This window comes from Triticum dicoccoides, chromosome 6A (assembly GCF_002162155.2).
Source record: "Triticum dicoccoides isolate Atlit2015 ecotype Zavitan chromosome 6A, WEW_v2.0, whole genome shotgun sequence".
Lineage (NCBI taxonomy): Eukaryota > Viridiplantae > Streptophyta > Magnoliopsida > Poales > Poaceae > Triticum > Triticum dicoccoides.
The window spans coordinates 10174737-10190694 of record NC_041390.1 but is presented as its reverse complement, the minus strand read 5'-3'; the positions used below and the strand labels follow the sequence as shown (position 1 = coordinate 10190694).

At 45.0% G+C, this 15958-nt stretch overlaps 1 pseudogene; it reads right to left on the bottom strand.

The window, feature by feature from the left end:
• Window positions 1–3112: 3112 nt before the first annotated feature.
• LOC119315460 overlaps window positions 3113–15958 on the bottom strand; it is a 34369-nt pseudogene continuing 21523 nt past the window's right edge.

The following is a 15958-nucleotide window of genomic DNA, read 5'->3' as shown; positions in this document are numbered from 1 at the left end:
TCTTCGCCTTCGGCGGCGGTGGTAGAACTGTCCTGAAGGAGAGTCCTTCCCTTCTTGGACCCTTCCCCCCCCCCCCAAGTTGGGGCGGCCTTCCTTTTCTTGTCTCCCCCGACTGGAGGGGTAGCGTCTTCATCTTCCTCCTCGTCTTCGTGGGAAGAGTGCACCGAGGAGTCCTCGGACGAAGAGTCCGATATCACATGGCGCCGGGAACTCTTTCGGGTTCCCTTGGCCTTGTTGGTCTTCTCCGGCACCTTGTAAGGAGCCGGGGTCAGCATCTTCGTCGGGAGAGCGTCTGCTGGGCCTTCGGGCAAAGGAGCCGGACAGTCGATCTATCCGTCCGTCTCCTGCCAGTCCTGTCAAAGGTACGGGAGCTTGGATCCCGCATAGAGTCAAACTATGAAAAACAAGTACCCTGTAAGAGGTAAAACAGCTTACTGTGCTGGCTTGGGGCTTCGCGCAGAATCCGCGATCCTCGGTAGTGGGAGGGGGAACCTCGGCGCCCTTGAATAGCACCTTCCAGGCATCCTCGTGTGTTGTGTCGAAGAGCCTGTTCAGAGTTTGGTGCTGGGCCGGGTCGAACTCCCACAAGTTGAAAGCCCGTTGTTGACACGGGAGGATCCGGCGGATGAGCATGACCTGGACTATGTTGACAAGTTTGAGCTTCTTTCTCACCATGTTTTGGATACATGCTTGGAGTCTGTTCAGCTCTCCCGAACCACCCCATGACAGGCCCTTCTCTTGCCAGGAGGTGAGCCGCGCGGGGATGCCAGACCGGAACTCGGGGGCCGCTGCACATGCAGGGTCACGTGGCTTGGTGATGTAGAACCACCCCGATTGCCACCCCTTTATGGTCTCCACGAAGGAGCCCTCAAGCCATGTGACGTTGGGCATCTTGCCCACCATGGCGCCTCCGCACTCCGCCTGGCGGCCGCTCACTACCTTCGGCTTGACATTGAAGGTCTTCGGCCATAAGCCGAAGTGGGGCTTGATGCGGAGGAAGGCCTCGCACACGACGATAAACGCCGAGATGTTGAGGATGAAGTTCGGGGCCAGATCATGGAAATCCAGGCCGTAGTAGAACATGAGCCCCCGGACGAATGGGTGGAGAGGGAATCCCAGTCCGCGGAGGAAATGGGTAAGGAACACTACCCTCTCGTGGGGCCTGGGGGTGGGGATGAGCTGCCCCTCATCTGGGAGCCGGTGCGCAATGTCGTCGGGCAAGTATTCGGCTCTCCTCAGCTTCCTGATGTGTCCCTCCATGACGGAGGAGACCATGCACCTGCCTCCCGCTCTGGACATGGTTGGAGAAGGTTGAGGTGGGAAGTGCGTACTTGGGCGCTGGAGCTCGAGTGTGCGAAAATGGATGAGCAAAGGAGGAAGAGGGCGTGGATGAAAAGGTGAGTCCTTGTCCCTTTATATGGGCGGACGACACTATGCGTCCCCACCAGCCTGGTAAAACTAGCTTATCCCCCAAGCGCTATAATCGATGGCGCGGTTGGGTTACCCATGCCCGTATTGATGAGAATCCCGTAATAAGGGGGACACGGTCTCTGCTTTGACAAGACGTGTCAAAAAACTCTTACGTGGCTTAATGTCTTAATGTCACGTTAAAGGAAACAATTCAGCAGATTATATTTGTGGAAATATTATTCTCTCTACGGTGGTATGTGGAACTTATTTTGCAGGGTCGGACACTATCCTTGTACTCAAACTCTTACGTGGTGTATTCGGAGGAGGAACCCGCCTTGCAATGCCGAAGACAATACTGCGCGCCGGACTCATCGTCATTGAAGCCTGGTTCAGGGGCTACTGAGGGAGTCCGGGATTAGGGGGTCTTCGGACAGCCGGACTCTATCCTTCGGCCGGACTGTTGGACTATGAAGATACAAGATTGAAGACTTCGTCTCATGTCCGGATGGGACTCTACTTGGCGTGGAAGGCAAGCTAGGCAGTATGGATATGGATATCTCCTCCTTTGTAACCGACCTTGTGTAACCCTAACCCTCTCCAGTGTCTATATAAACCGGAGGGTTTTAGTCCATAGGACAACATACAATCATACCATAGGCTAGCTTCTAGGGTTTAGCCTCTCCGATCTCGTGGTAGATCAACTCTTGTAATACTCATATCATCAAGAATGAATCAAGCAGGACGTAGGGTTTTATCTCCATCAAGAGGGCCCGAACCTGGGTAAAACATCGTGTCCCCTGCCTCTTGTTACCATCCGCCTTAGACGCATAGTTCGGGACCCCCTACCCGAGATCCGCCCGTTTTGACACCGACAGTGACACTTATAGGAATAGCCCAACGGATTGATTGGAATGAATAACTTTGAGGTGGTTTCGTACCCTACCATAATCTCTTCGTTGGTTCTCCGCTATTAGTGACTTTGGAGTGACTCTTTGTTGCATGTTGAGGGATAGTTATGTGATCCAATTATGTTATTATTGTTGAGAGAACTTGCACTAGTGAAAGTATGAACCCTAGGCCTTGTTTCAACGCATTGCAATACCGTTTACACTCACTTTTATCATTAGTTACCTTGCTGTTTTTATATTTTTCAGATTACAAAAACCTATATCTACCATCCATATACCACTTGTATCACCAACTCTTTGCTGAACTAGTGCACCTATACAATTTACCATTGTATTGGGTGTGTTGGGGACACAAGAGACTCTTTGTTATTTGGTTGCAGGGTTTCTTGAGAGAGACCATCTTCATCCCACGCATCCTACGGATTGATAAACATTAGGTCATCCACAGTGGCGGAGCCAGCAAATTGCTAAAGCCCGGGCACGCCGTAAGATAAAATTTACTTTTGTCTATCAGAGACAATAAGTATCATATATTTGGATAAATGTCATGTGCAATATACACACTAATTTTTTATAGATCATAGAAGTAAATAAAAACAGGAATACAATACCAAATAACTCTCCAAACACTAGTCACACAACCTAACCTTTCGACACCTCGACGACAATAGTCCAATCTCCAACGTTCATCCTTGTGCACACAAGAGAATCTACAAGATAAAACACATTAATAATTTATATAATTTTCATTGAAATTAAACACATTAGATAGAATGGAGCGTACCAGTAATATGCTAATTGGACCTGGGCAATTGCCCTTTCCGATACTTCATGGCTTGAAATCCTTTAATAATAGCATCATCATCAAGTCCTTTAAAAATCTCCCGCTCGGTGTAGCAAATCATCAAGTCATTAAACCATGTATCATTCATCTTGCTGCGCAATTTAGATTTGATAATCTTCATTGCCGAGAAAGCTCTTTCGACCGATGCCGTTGAGACTGGCAATAACAAAGCCAACTCTATGATTCTGTACACCAGTGGGAAAACCAAATGTTTCTCAGTTTCAACCATCGTTGTAGCTAAACTTTCAATATCTTTACAAGAATAAAAGGCCTCATGCCTTCGTACATGAAGAATGTAAGTCTGAAGTTCGTCTCTTATGATTGCACGATCACCACTAGACAAATCTCCATGATAAACTTCAGTTAAGCTAGCAAGCTTGTCAACATCAAACTTGGAGAAGGAATTTTTTGGATGAAGGCATGAGAAGGCCACTATTATATTTGAAGATGCTTCATTAAAGCGATGATTCATCTCAGTGCATATCTTGTCAATGGCAACATAGAAGATCTCAACTCGATAGAAATGAAGATTGGTGTAAGTCACACCATCAAGCCTTGAACGACCTCGGACCAGTATTCTTTCATTCATATCGGGCACCGGAATACCTTTGGTGACACAAAAGTGTTGGACTTCATCGAACAAGCTTTCCCAACCACTTTCTCTCATAGAGGCCAACCGAGCTTTGACATCACCAACTAGTTCAATGGCATTAACAATGTTTATATCTTTTCTCTACAAGATTTGTGAGAGTTCATTTGTGATAGCAAGCAACTTTATCATAAGATGCAATACGAAAGCAAATTTAAACTCTCCATTATCTCTATCAAACCCGCCGCTTGAGACGGTCCGCGCCCTTCATCATTGACCTCACGAAGCACATATATGACTGACTTCCACATTTGACTCAAAAGAAGCAAAGTTGTATGGTGTGAACCCCATCTAGTATCCCCGGGTCTTGCTAAATTTGTTTCTTGGTTCAAACCTCTTCCACTAAATATCTCACCGCTCTCAAGCTGATCTAAGATATTTTGATGACGTTCCTCCCTCAGTGAATCTCTTCTCTTGCAAGATACAGTAGTTGTTCTCACAATTAAGGAGACATATTCAAACAAATCATGAATAGAGGAGCAACAACTAGCGACCGAGACAACCACCAATTGTAAAAGATGTGCAAAGCAATGCACATAAATGGCATAAGGGTTCTCGTCAAGAATTTTCTTTTGCAAACCATTAAATTCACCTCTCATATTTGAAGCTCCATCATATCCTTGCCCTCGTAGACTATGAACGGATAACTTATGATGATCAAGAATGTCAACAAGAGCTACCTTTAGTGCCTCTGATGTAGTCTCACTGACATGGTACAGAGAGAGAAATTCTTCCATGGCCTTCCCTTTATCATTGACATACCTACATCAAGATTTTTGTAACAAGGTTAAATAAAAGTAGAAAACAACTATGAAATAACAATTAAAATGAATAATAAACCACTACTAACCTCAACATCACCACCATTTGCTCTTTGACAGATATATCACGTGACTCATCGATAAGCACAGAGAATTTCTTATCACCAATTTCTCTCATGATTGCTTTGGTGACCTCTTCTGCGCAACACTTTGCAAGATCTTTTTGAATTTCAGCAGCAAGCATCTTGCAGTTTCTACTACCATGGTCAAAAGCATGCCTCACTTTCTCATCTCTAGCTTTATGCCAATCTACCATCTCACGGAAGTTACCCTTGTTCAGTGAAGTTGAACTTTCATCATGGCCACGAAAAGCCAAGCCTTGAGCAATGAGATATCTTGCACAACCTAGAGAAGTGTGCAACCGAATTTTGTAAAGTACTTCAGACTCCTTGGTTGACCTTGCAAAGTTACTAGACACGCTTTGCCTTTGATTACGAAAATCATCATAATGCAATCTTGCCTTGTTGTGTGCACTATTTACCCCACCAACATGAGCAGGCAATGCCTGATATGCATGCTTCCAATCCCTGAATCCTTTTTTGGTGAAGACATCATAACCAAAATGTGTACTACTTCCTGGTTGCTTAAAAAGAAAGCAATAGAAACAAAATGCACCTTGCTCGGACACACTATATTCTAACCAATCATAATTCTTATACCAATTTTTAGAAAATGCACGGTTCTTGCTACCAATTTTTTTGTGATCAAATTTGACAGTTGGTCGGGTTGGACCCTGCAATATGTATGCTCTTCTCACCTGATCTTGAATATTCGGATGATAATCAGCAATTTGTTGCCTATGAGCGGGATCACACACAATTTCAGCCGAATTAAACTCATCATCGTCCTCGTCCTCAAAATTCACCTCATCATCATCATCGTCGTCGTCATCATCCAGCATTTCCTGCTCAATCCAGTTCTGAACCTCATCTATCACGTCGTCACCATGTTCATGAACATCACTTGGTTGTGGGTCTTGTGGCGGTTCCACTTGTGAATTTCTTCTAGTGTCAACAAATAATCTGCTCAACTCTGAAATTTTAACGAGCATAATTAGAGTCCACAAGCAATCCAATGCACAACTTCTTAAATTACAAATATAACTCACCTAGCTGTCGCTTGCCTCTAGCCCTAATTGTTGGCAGTCTGCTACTGGATGCCTCTTGAACAGGTTGAGTGTTCGCTAGTGTCGACGGAGAAGACCCAACGTCTGATCCAGCCGGAGTTGAATTCCCACTGGTGGTACCGGACGATTCGCCGCCTTGGCACCCCCGCTTACGCTTCCGATCTTGACCGTCACCCACCGGAGTCAGAGCCGAGGCCCGGCCGCGCGTCATCTCGAATCCTCTTCTAATCTTGTCGTCGGACATTGATCTGGCTGCTGGCGGCAGTCTACCTCACGCCATCGCCGCCTTGGAGGCGCAGCTGCGCAGCAGATGGTAGGACACGACTAGGTCTCGCGTTCCTGCGTACGCAGACGAACAGGCGACTTGTCGATGGATCGATCGATTCTTCTTCAGTGCGTGGATTGATCGAGCAAACAAGGCCTATTCGCTGTTGTGGCCCATCTGATTGCTTAGCTGATATGAGTAAGGCCCAAACTGCAGAAAACACCCGGATTGGCCCAGTTAGAGAAGTTTATGTATTTTCCATCATTTTTTCGTGTTTCTGAGCGTTTTTAGGCATGCGATGGCTAGGAAAGATCACTATAGTTGAGAACACCGATGGGATCGAGCCCGGGCACGTGCCCTGGGTGCCCGTACGGTGAATCCACCACTGGTCATCCACTTGAGGGAAATTTGCTACTGCCCTACAAACCTCTGCACTTGGAGGCCCAACAACGTCTACAAGAAGAAGGTTGTGTAATAGACATCAATGTATTATGGAACGAGTAAAGAGACTTACCGGTAATGAGATTGAACTAGGTATTGAGATACCGATGATCGAATCTCGGGCAAGTAACACACCGATGACAAAGGGAACAACGTATGTTGTTATGCGGTTTGACCGATAAAGATCTTCGTAAAATATGTAGGAACCAATATGAGCATCCAGGTTCCGCTATTGGTTATTGACCAGAGATGAGTCTCAGTCATGTCTACATAGTTCTCGAACCTGTAGGGTCCGCATGCCTAACATTCGGTGATGATCGGTTTTATGAGTTTATGTGTTTTGATGTACCGAACGTAGTTCAGAGTCCCGGATGTGATCACGGACATGACGAGGAGTGTCAAAATGGTCGAGACATAAAGATTGATATATTGGACGGCTATATTCAGACACTGGAAGGGTTTCGGGTTATCTCGGATAAAACCGGAGTGCCAGAGGGGTTACCGGAACCCCCCGGGGACTAACGGGCCTTGATGGGCCCTAGTGGAGAGAGAGAGGGGCCGACCAGAGCAGGCCGCACGCCCCCCTCCCCTTGAGTCCAAATAGGACAAGGAAGGGGGGGCACCCCCCTTGCCTTTCCCCTCTCCCACTCCCCCTCCTAGTGGGACTAGGAAAGGGGAGTCCTACTCCCACTAGGAGGAGGACTCCTCCTCTTGGCGCGCCCTCCTAGGGCCAGCCGGCCTCCGCCCTTGCTCCTCTATATACAGGGGCAGGGGGCACCCCGTGGACACACAAGTTGATCATTGATCTTTTAGCTGTGTGCAGTGCCCCCTCCACCATAATCCACCTCGGTCATATCGTAGCGGTGCTTAGGCGAAGCCCTGCATCGGTAGCTTCATCAACACCGTCATCACGCCGTCGTGCTGACGGAATCTCTTGCGAAGCTCTACTGGATCATGAGTTCGTGGGACATCACCGAGCTGAACGTGTGCAGATCACGGTGGTGCCATACGTTCGGTAATAGGATGGGTCGATCGTGAAGACGTACGACTACATCAACCGCGTTGTCATAACGCTTCCGCTTACGGTCTACGAGGGTACGTGGATGACACTCTCCCCTCTCGTTGCTATGCATCACCATGATCTTGCATGTGCGTAGGAATTTTTTTGAAATTACTATGTTCCCCAACAGTGACATCCGAGCCAGGTTTATGTGAAGATGTTATATGAACGAGTAGAACACAAAGGAGTTGTGGGCATGGGTACATACATATTGCTTGTCGCCACTAGTTGATTCTTGATTCAGCGTCATTGTTGGATGCAGTGGCCCATACCGAAATTACGCGTACGCTTACGCGAGACTGGTTCTACCGACGTGCTTCGCACACAGGTGGCTAGTGGGTGTCTGTTTCTCCAGCTTTAGTTGAATCGGATTCAATGAACATGGTTCTTTCTGAAGATCAAAAAGCAATCACTATACCGTGTTGTGGTTTTTGATGTGTAGGTAAGAACGGTTCTTGCTCAGCCCGTAGCAGCCACGTAAAACTTGCAACAACAAAGTAGAGGACGTCTAAGTTGTTTTTGTAGGGCATGTTGTGATGTGATATGGTCAAGACATGATGCTAAATTTTATTGTATGAGATCATCATGTTTTGTAACACAGTTATCAGCAACTCGCAGGAGCCATATGGTTGTCACTTTATTGTATGAAATGCAATTGCCATGTAATTGCTTTACTTTATCACTAAGCGGTAGCAGTAGTCGTAGAAGCTATAGTTGGTGAGATGACAACGATGCTTCGATGGAGATCAAGGTGTCAAGCCGTTGACGATGGTGATCATGACAATGCTTTGGAGATGGAGATCAAAAGCACGAGATGATGATGGCCATATCATATCACTTATATTGATTGCAGGTGATGTTTATCTTCTATGCATCTTATTTTGCTTAGATCGACGGTAGCATTATAAGATGATCTCTCACTAAATTTCAAGGTATAAGTGTTCTCCCTGAGTATGCACCATTGCGAAAGTTCGTCGTGCCGAGACACCACGTGATGATCAGGTGTGATAAGCTCTATGTTCACATACAACAGGTGCAAGCCAGTTTTACACACGCAGAATACTCGGGTTAAACTTGACGAGCCTAGCATATGCAGATATGGCCTCGGAACACTAAGACCGAAAGGTCGAGCGTAAATCATATAGTAGATATGATCAATATAGTGATGTTCACCATTGAAAACTACTCCATCTCACGTGATGATCGGACACGGTTTAGTTGATATGGATCATGTGATCACTTAGATGATTAGAGGGATGTTTGTCCAAGTGGGAGTTCTTAAGTAATATGATTAATTGAACTTTAATTTATCATGAACTTAGTACCTGATCGTATTTCCCATGTCCATGTTGTTTTAGATAGATGGCCCGTGTTGTTGTTCCTTTGAATTTTAACGCGTTCCTTGAGAAAGCAAAGTTGAAAGATGATGCTAGCAATTACACAGACTGGGTCCGTAACTTGAGGATTATCCTCATTGCTTCATAGAAGAATTACGTCCTGGAAGCACCGCTAGGTGCCAAACCCGCTTCAGGAGCAACGCTAGATGTTCTGAACATCTGGCAGAGCAAAGCTGATGACTACTCGATAGTCCGGTGTGCCATGCTTTACGACTTAGAACCGGGACTTCAACGACGTTTTGAATGTCATGGAGCATATGAGATGTTCCAGGAGTTGAAGTTAATATTTCAAGCAAATGCCTGGATTGAGAGATATGAAGTCTCCTATAAGTTCTACAGCTGCAAGATGGAAGAGAATAGTTCTGTCAGTGAACAAATACTCAAAATGTCTGGGTATAATAATCACTTGATTCAACTGGGAGTTAATCTTCCGGATGATAGTGTCATTGACAGAATTCTTCAATCACTTCCACCAAGCTACAAGAGCTTCGTAATGAACTATAATATGCAAGGGATACTATTCCCGAGCTCTTCGCGATGCTAAAGGTTGCGGAGGTAGAAATCAAGAAGGAGCATCAAGTATTGATGTTCAACAAGACCACCAGTTTCAAGAAAAAGGGTAAAGGGAAGAAGGGGAATGATGTCTACTACACAACCTTCTTCTTGTAGACGTTGTTGGGCTTCCAAGTGAAGAGGTTTGTAGCACAGTAGCAAATTTCCCTCAAGTGGATGACCTAAGGTTTATCAATCCATAGGAGGCGTAGGATGAAGATGGTCTCTCTCAAGCAACCCTGCAACCAAATAACAAAGAGTCTCTTTTGTCCCCAACACACCCAATACAATGGTAAATTGTATGGGTGCACTAGTTCGGCGAAGATATGGTGACACAAGTGGTATATGGATGGTAGATAAAGGTTTTTGTAATACGAAAATATATAAACAGCAAGGTAACTAATGATAAAAGTGAGCGTAAACGGTATTGCAATGCATTGAAACAAGGCCTGGGGTTCATACTTTCACTAGTGTAAGTTCTCTCAACAATAATAGCATAATTGGATCACATAACTATCCCTCAACATGCAACAAAGAGTCACTCCAAAGTCACTAGTAGCGGAGAACAAATGAAGAGATTATGGTAGGGTACGAAACCACCTCAAAGTTATTCTTTCCAATCAATCCGTTGGGCTATTCCTATAAGTGTCACAAACAGCCCTAGAGTTCGTACTAGAATAACACCTTAAGACACAAATCAACCAAAACCCTAATGTCACCTAGATACTCCAATTTCACCTCAAGTATCCGTGGGTATGATTGTACGATATGCATCACACAATCTCATATTCATCTATTCCACCAACACATAGAACCTCAAAGAGTGACCCAAAGTTTCTACCGGAGAATCACGACGAAAACGTGTGCCAACCCCTATGCATAAGTTCATGGGAGGAACCCGCAAGTTGGTCACCAAAACATACATCAAGTGTATCACGTGATATCCCATTGTCACCACAGATACGCACGGCAAGACATACATCAAGTGTTCTCAAATCTTTAAAGACTCAATCCGATAAAATAACTTCAAAGGGGAAACTCAATCCATTACAAGAGAGTAGAGGGGGAGGAGAAACATAAGATCCAACTATAATAGCAAAGCTCGCATACATCAAGATCGTGCCAAATCAAGAACACGAGAGAGAGAGAGAGAGAGATCAAACACATAGCTACTGGTACATACCCTCGGCCCTGAAGGAGAACTACTCCCTCCTCGTCATGGAGAGCACCGGGATGATGAAGATAGCCACCGAAGAGGGATTCCCCCTCTGGTAGGGTGCCGGAACGGGTCTAGATTGGCTTTCGGTGGCTACGAAGGCTTCTGGCGGCGGAACTCCCGATCTATTTTGCTCCTCGATCATTTTAGGGTATATGGATATATATATAGGCGGAAGAAATACATCAGGGGAGCCACGAGGGGCCCACAAGGGTGGAGGGCTTGCCTAGGGGGGTGGGCGCGCCCCCCTACCTCGTGGCTTCCTCGTTGATCCCCCGACGTGCACTCCAAGTCTTCTGGGTTGCTTCCGTTCCAAAAATAAGTTCCGTGAAGTTTCAGGTCAATTGGACTCCGTTTGATTTTCCTTTTCTGAGATACTCTAAAACATGAAAAAAAGGTAAAATGGCACTGGGCTCTGGGTTAATAGGTTAGTCCCAAAAATCATATAAAATAGCATATAAATGCATATAAAACATCCAAGGTTGATAATATAATAGCATGGAACAATCAAAACTTATAGATACGTTGGAGACGTATCAGGGAACTTCAAGAAAAACAGCAAGCAAGTTGCTACTCAAGTGAAGAAGCCCAAGTCTAGACCTAAACCTGAGACTGAGTGCTTCTACTGCAAAGGGACTAGTCACTGGAAGCAGAACTGCCCCAAGTATTTGGCGGATGAGAAGGATGACAAGGTGAACAAAGGTATATGTGATATACATGTTATTGATGTGTACCTTACTAATGCTCGCAGTAGCACCTGGGTACTTGATACTAGTTTTGTTGCTAATATCTGCAACTCGAAACAGGGACTGCAGATTAAGCAAAGATTGGCTAAGGACGAGGTAACGATGCGCGTGGGAAATAGTTCCAAAGTCGATGTGATCGCGGTCGGCACGCTACCTCTACATATACCTTCAGCATTAGTTTTAGAGCTGAGTAATTGTTATTTGATGCCATCATTGAGCATGAACATTATATCTGGATCTTGTTTGATGCGAGGCGGTTATTCATTTAAATCTGAGAATAATGGTTTTTCTATTTATATGAGTAATATCTTTTATGGTCATGCACCCTTGAAGAGTGGTCTATTTTTGATGAATCTCGATAGTAGTGATACACATATTCATAATATTGAAGCCAAAAGATGCAGAGTTAATAATGATAGTGCAACTTATTTGTGGCACTGCCGTTTAGGTCATATTGGTGTAAAGCGCATGAAGAAACTCCATTCTGAAGGACTTTTGGAATCACTTGGTACTTGCGAACCATGCCTCATGGGCAAGATGACTAAAATGCCGTTGTCCGGAACAATGGAGCGAGCAACAGATTTGTTGGAAATCATACATACTGATGTATGTGGTCCAATGAATATAGAGGCTTGCTGCGGGTATCGTTATTTTCTCACCTTCATAGATGATTTAAGCAGATATGGATATATCTACTTAATGAAACACAAGTCTAAAACATTTGAAAAGTTCAAAGAATTTCAGAGTGAAGTGGAAAATCATCGTAACAATAAAATAAAGTTTCTACGATCTGACCGTGGAGGAGAATATTTGAGTTACGAGTTTGGTCTTCATTTGAAAGAATGCGGAATAGTTTCACAACTCACGCCACCCAGAACACCATAGCGTAATGGTGTGTCTGAACGTCGTAATCGTACTTTACTAGATATAGTGTGATCTATGATGTCTCTTACTGATCTACCGCTATCGTTTTGGGGTTATGCTTTAGAGATGGCTGCATTCACATTAAATAGGGCACCATCTAAATCCATTGAGATGACGCCTTATGAAGTGTGGTTTGGCAAGAAACCAAAGTTGTCATTTCTTAAAGTTTGGGGCTGCGATGCTTATGTGAAAAAGTTTCAACCTGATAAGCTCGAACCCAAATCGGAGAAATATGTCTTCATAGGATACCCATAGGAGACTGTTGGGTACACCTTCTATCACAGATCCGAAGGCAAGACATTCGTTGCTAAGAATGAATCCTTTCTAAAGAAGGAGTTTCTCTTGAAAGAAGTGAGTGGGAGGAAAGTGGAACTTGATGAGGTAACTGTACCTGCTCTGTTGTGGAGTTGACACGACAGATGTCCTAGAGCAAGGACTTAGTCGTAGGGCCATCGCACATGGAAGCTTAAAGGGGTTAATCGGGACAAAGGAAACGAGAGAGTTTTTATACTAGTTCGGACCCTTACAATGAAGGTAAAAGCCTACGTCTAGTTGGGTTTGGTATAGCTGAGGTTTCGATCTCCAAGGGGCTCAACTCGCCGGCTTGGTTCTCGATCTGGTTGTTTCTTGTCCTAAGCCGCCGTCGGGTCGTCCCCTTATATACACAGGTTGACGCCTGGTGGCCTACAGAGTCCCGGCCGGCTCATAAAATGTGTCCGGCTCGGTGACCTCTTTTATATGCCTTTCTTTACATATGGCGGTTTACAATGTCGGGCCTCAAGCTGCCTTTGGGCTTAGACCTTCTACAAGCCTTAATAAACTATCACTTTGAATATTACTGGGCTTGTTTTTGTAACCCGCCATCGGGGTTGACCCGGCCCCTCCTGGGCGGGTCATACCTGGTAGCTATATCCCCAACATTAGGCCCCAGGTTGACTTTGAACTTTGTTCTTTGTCAATCTTCAACACTAAGATGAAATCCATCTTCTTCTGCCTGACAAAACTCTGTAACCTGCCATGATGTCATCTCTTGGAAATACAAAAGACTTTCATGACATCATTCTTCAACGGATCTTTTATCTTTAATGCTTCCTGAGAATCGAGGCGCCTTCATAGCTGGATAACCATTACTCGGTTCTCCCTTGATTTTCGCGCCCGTCTGTTCGCACTTTTACTGATAAATAGGCTTGCCTCAGCCTTCCTCATTCTTCTCTCTCTCTCTCACTCACTCTGTCTTCTTCCTGTCGCTACCCTTCTCTGCTTCTCGAGCTCCGCCGCCGTCGTAGCACTCACCGTTGCCCTCAACGTCGGCCGCTGCATCACCCTGAGTTTGTCCAGAGAGACGCGGTGACTCTTCGCAGTAGACCTGCATCTCGTGTGTTCCTTCTTTCTCTCGCACCTAGATCTGTATTAGGGTTGCGAGTTCATCAGTGTTCTTCGCTGTTCATCACAGATCTTCTTGTAGTTCTTCTTCCGCAACTTCTTCTGATCCAAAAAGGAAGTATAACTCGCGCGGTAGTTGTTTTGCGTCCATTTTTTATATCAGTAGATCCCTTTTTCCTGTATAGATGCTTCATTATAGCTGACAAACTCATCTGTACTAGATTTTTAGGTCTAGAATATTTTCTTTTTGGGACAGCCATTTGATCTAAAATAATAATAACAGCTTGGTGAAACTTGTTTATGCCAAGACTTAGCTGGATCCGCTTTCTGAAAGAATCTGTAGCTATGGCGGCTTACCGCTCCGGCTTTCTTTTCCTTATATGTCATTAGCCCTTAGTTAAGCCGCCATTACTTGTTTGACATCTTCATCCTTTAACTGTTAATTTCACCGTAAGCTGAACTGGCATGCTATTTTTTCTTTTTCAGTTCCTTGCACATCATGCCGTCAAAAACACCCACCATATGTAACTGGGTCCCCTCAACCATAACTGAGGAACATTTAAAAGAGTTCTTCCTCATTGGGTTTCTGCCCTCAAAAACCGTCATGTCTTATCATGCTCCTGACCCGAAAGAAGAACGACCCAATCCAAAAGACGGCGAGGTGATTGTCTTCACTGACCACACGAACCGTGGCTTCTCACCGCCCGGTTCAAAATTCTTCAGAGAGGTCCTTCACTTTTTCAAACTTCATCCTCAGGACATTGGGCCCAATTCCATGTCCAATATTTGTAATTTCCAAGTACTCTGTGAGGTATATATTCAGCAAGACCCGACTATAGAACTGTTTAGAGAATACTTCTATCTGAATCGGCAGAATGAGTGCACCAATGGCCCCAGCTTAGAACTTGGAGGCATCTCAATTCAGCACCGGCAGGGTGCTGTCTTCCCTCTCATAGTTTTACCAAGTCACCCAAAGGACTGGAACCAAACTTGGTTTTACTGTCAGGACATCTCACCAGCCAACGAGAAGCCACTGCCGGGTTACCGCCCCGATCGTCTTGAATCCAAGTTCGCACTTCTAGATAAACTTACTGTTGCTGAACGCAAGAGGCTACTTCCATCCATCAGAAGAATGATTGCTTTGTTGGGGAACGGTCTAACCGGAGTTGATCTGACCCACTGCTGGATCTCATGGCGGGTTATCCCCTTAAGCCGTCGGTCAAAATTGATGTATGAATATGGTGGAGGCCAGGACGATTCTCTTCGTCATAGCCTGGTTCAACTAACCGAAGAAGACATTGTTTCAATGTCAAACCTTTTGGTGAATGGGAAATATGAAGACTGTAGTATTGTTTAGCACTGATCCGGTACCAGAAGTAAGGATATTCTGATCTCTTTCCCTTTGTATTTTTCCTAGACGTATTGTTTAGCACTGATCCTTCCTCTTGTCTTTGTAGGCTAATTCTGACTTTTGGAAAGTGAAATATGACCACGAAGCTGCCAAGAAGGAGAAAATCACCGCCATGAATGCCAAGAAAACGACCCGGAAGTCAAAGAAGAAAAAGAAGACCACTGCTGAAGATTTGATGAAACTTGATGACACATCTGACTCGGAGGTAGCCCTTGATTCCATTGGCCAATTTTTTAACAATCTTATTGACACTGATCCTTACCAGGATGACACTGGGGCCAGTCAGGCCGGGGAAGCAGAGGTAACTATTATTTCCTCCGACTCAGAGCCCTTACCAAGACACAAAGTTTGACGAGTGATGCGTAAAGTAAGGTTTTCTAACCCTTTAGCTCACTTGGATCCCAACTTTCATTTGAAAAAGCAGCAACATGAAAGCCGCCGTGAAGCTGGGTTTGAAGATGAACCGGTTGTCGTCTCTCAACAAACTCCTCGGAAACGTCTGAATGAGGTTTACTTATTTTTTATCTTTAACTCTTCTTAATGGATCCTTCTCCTTGTATTTCTTTTAACTCTTTTTTATTCTTTCAGGAGGTGTCTCGTTCCTCTGGCAACTCCATGCAAACCCAATTCCCAGCTTTCGAGACTGCTCCCGGGTAATCAGAAATCCTCTTTTCTTTCGGGTTGTTCAATACTATCTTTATACTTACAATCCTACAACATTTTTTCTTAGCGGCCAAGCTAAACCAAAAAAGGCGAAGGCAGCAAAACTGGCGGAAGACCCGCCAGTGCTGGCATCTGACCCAGC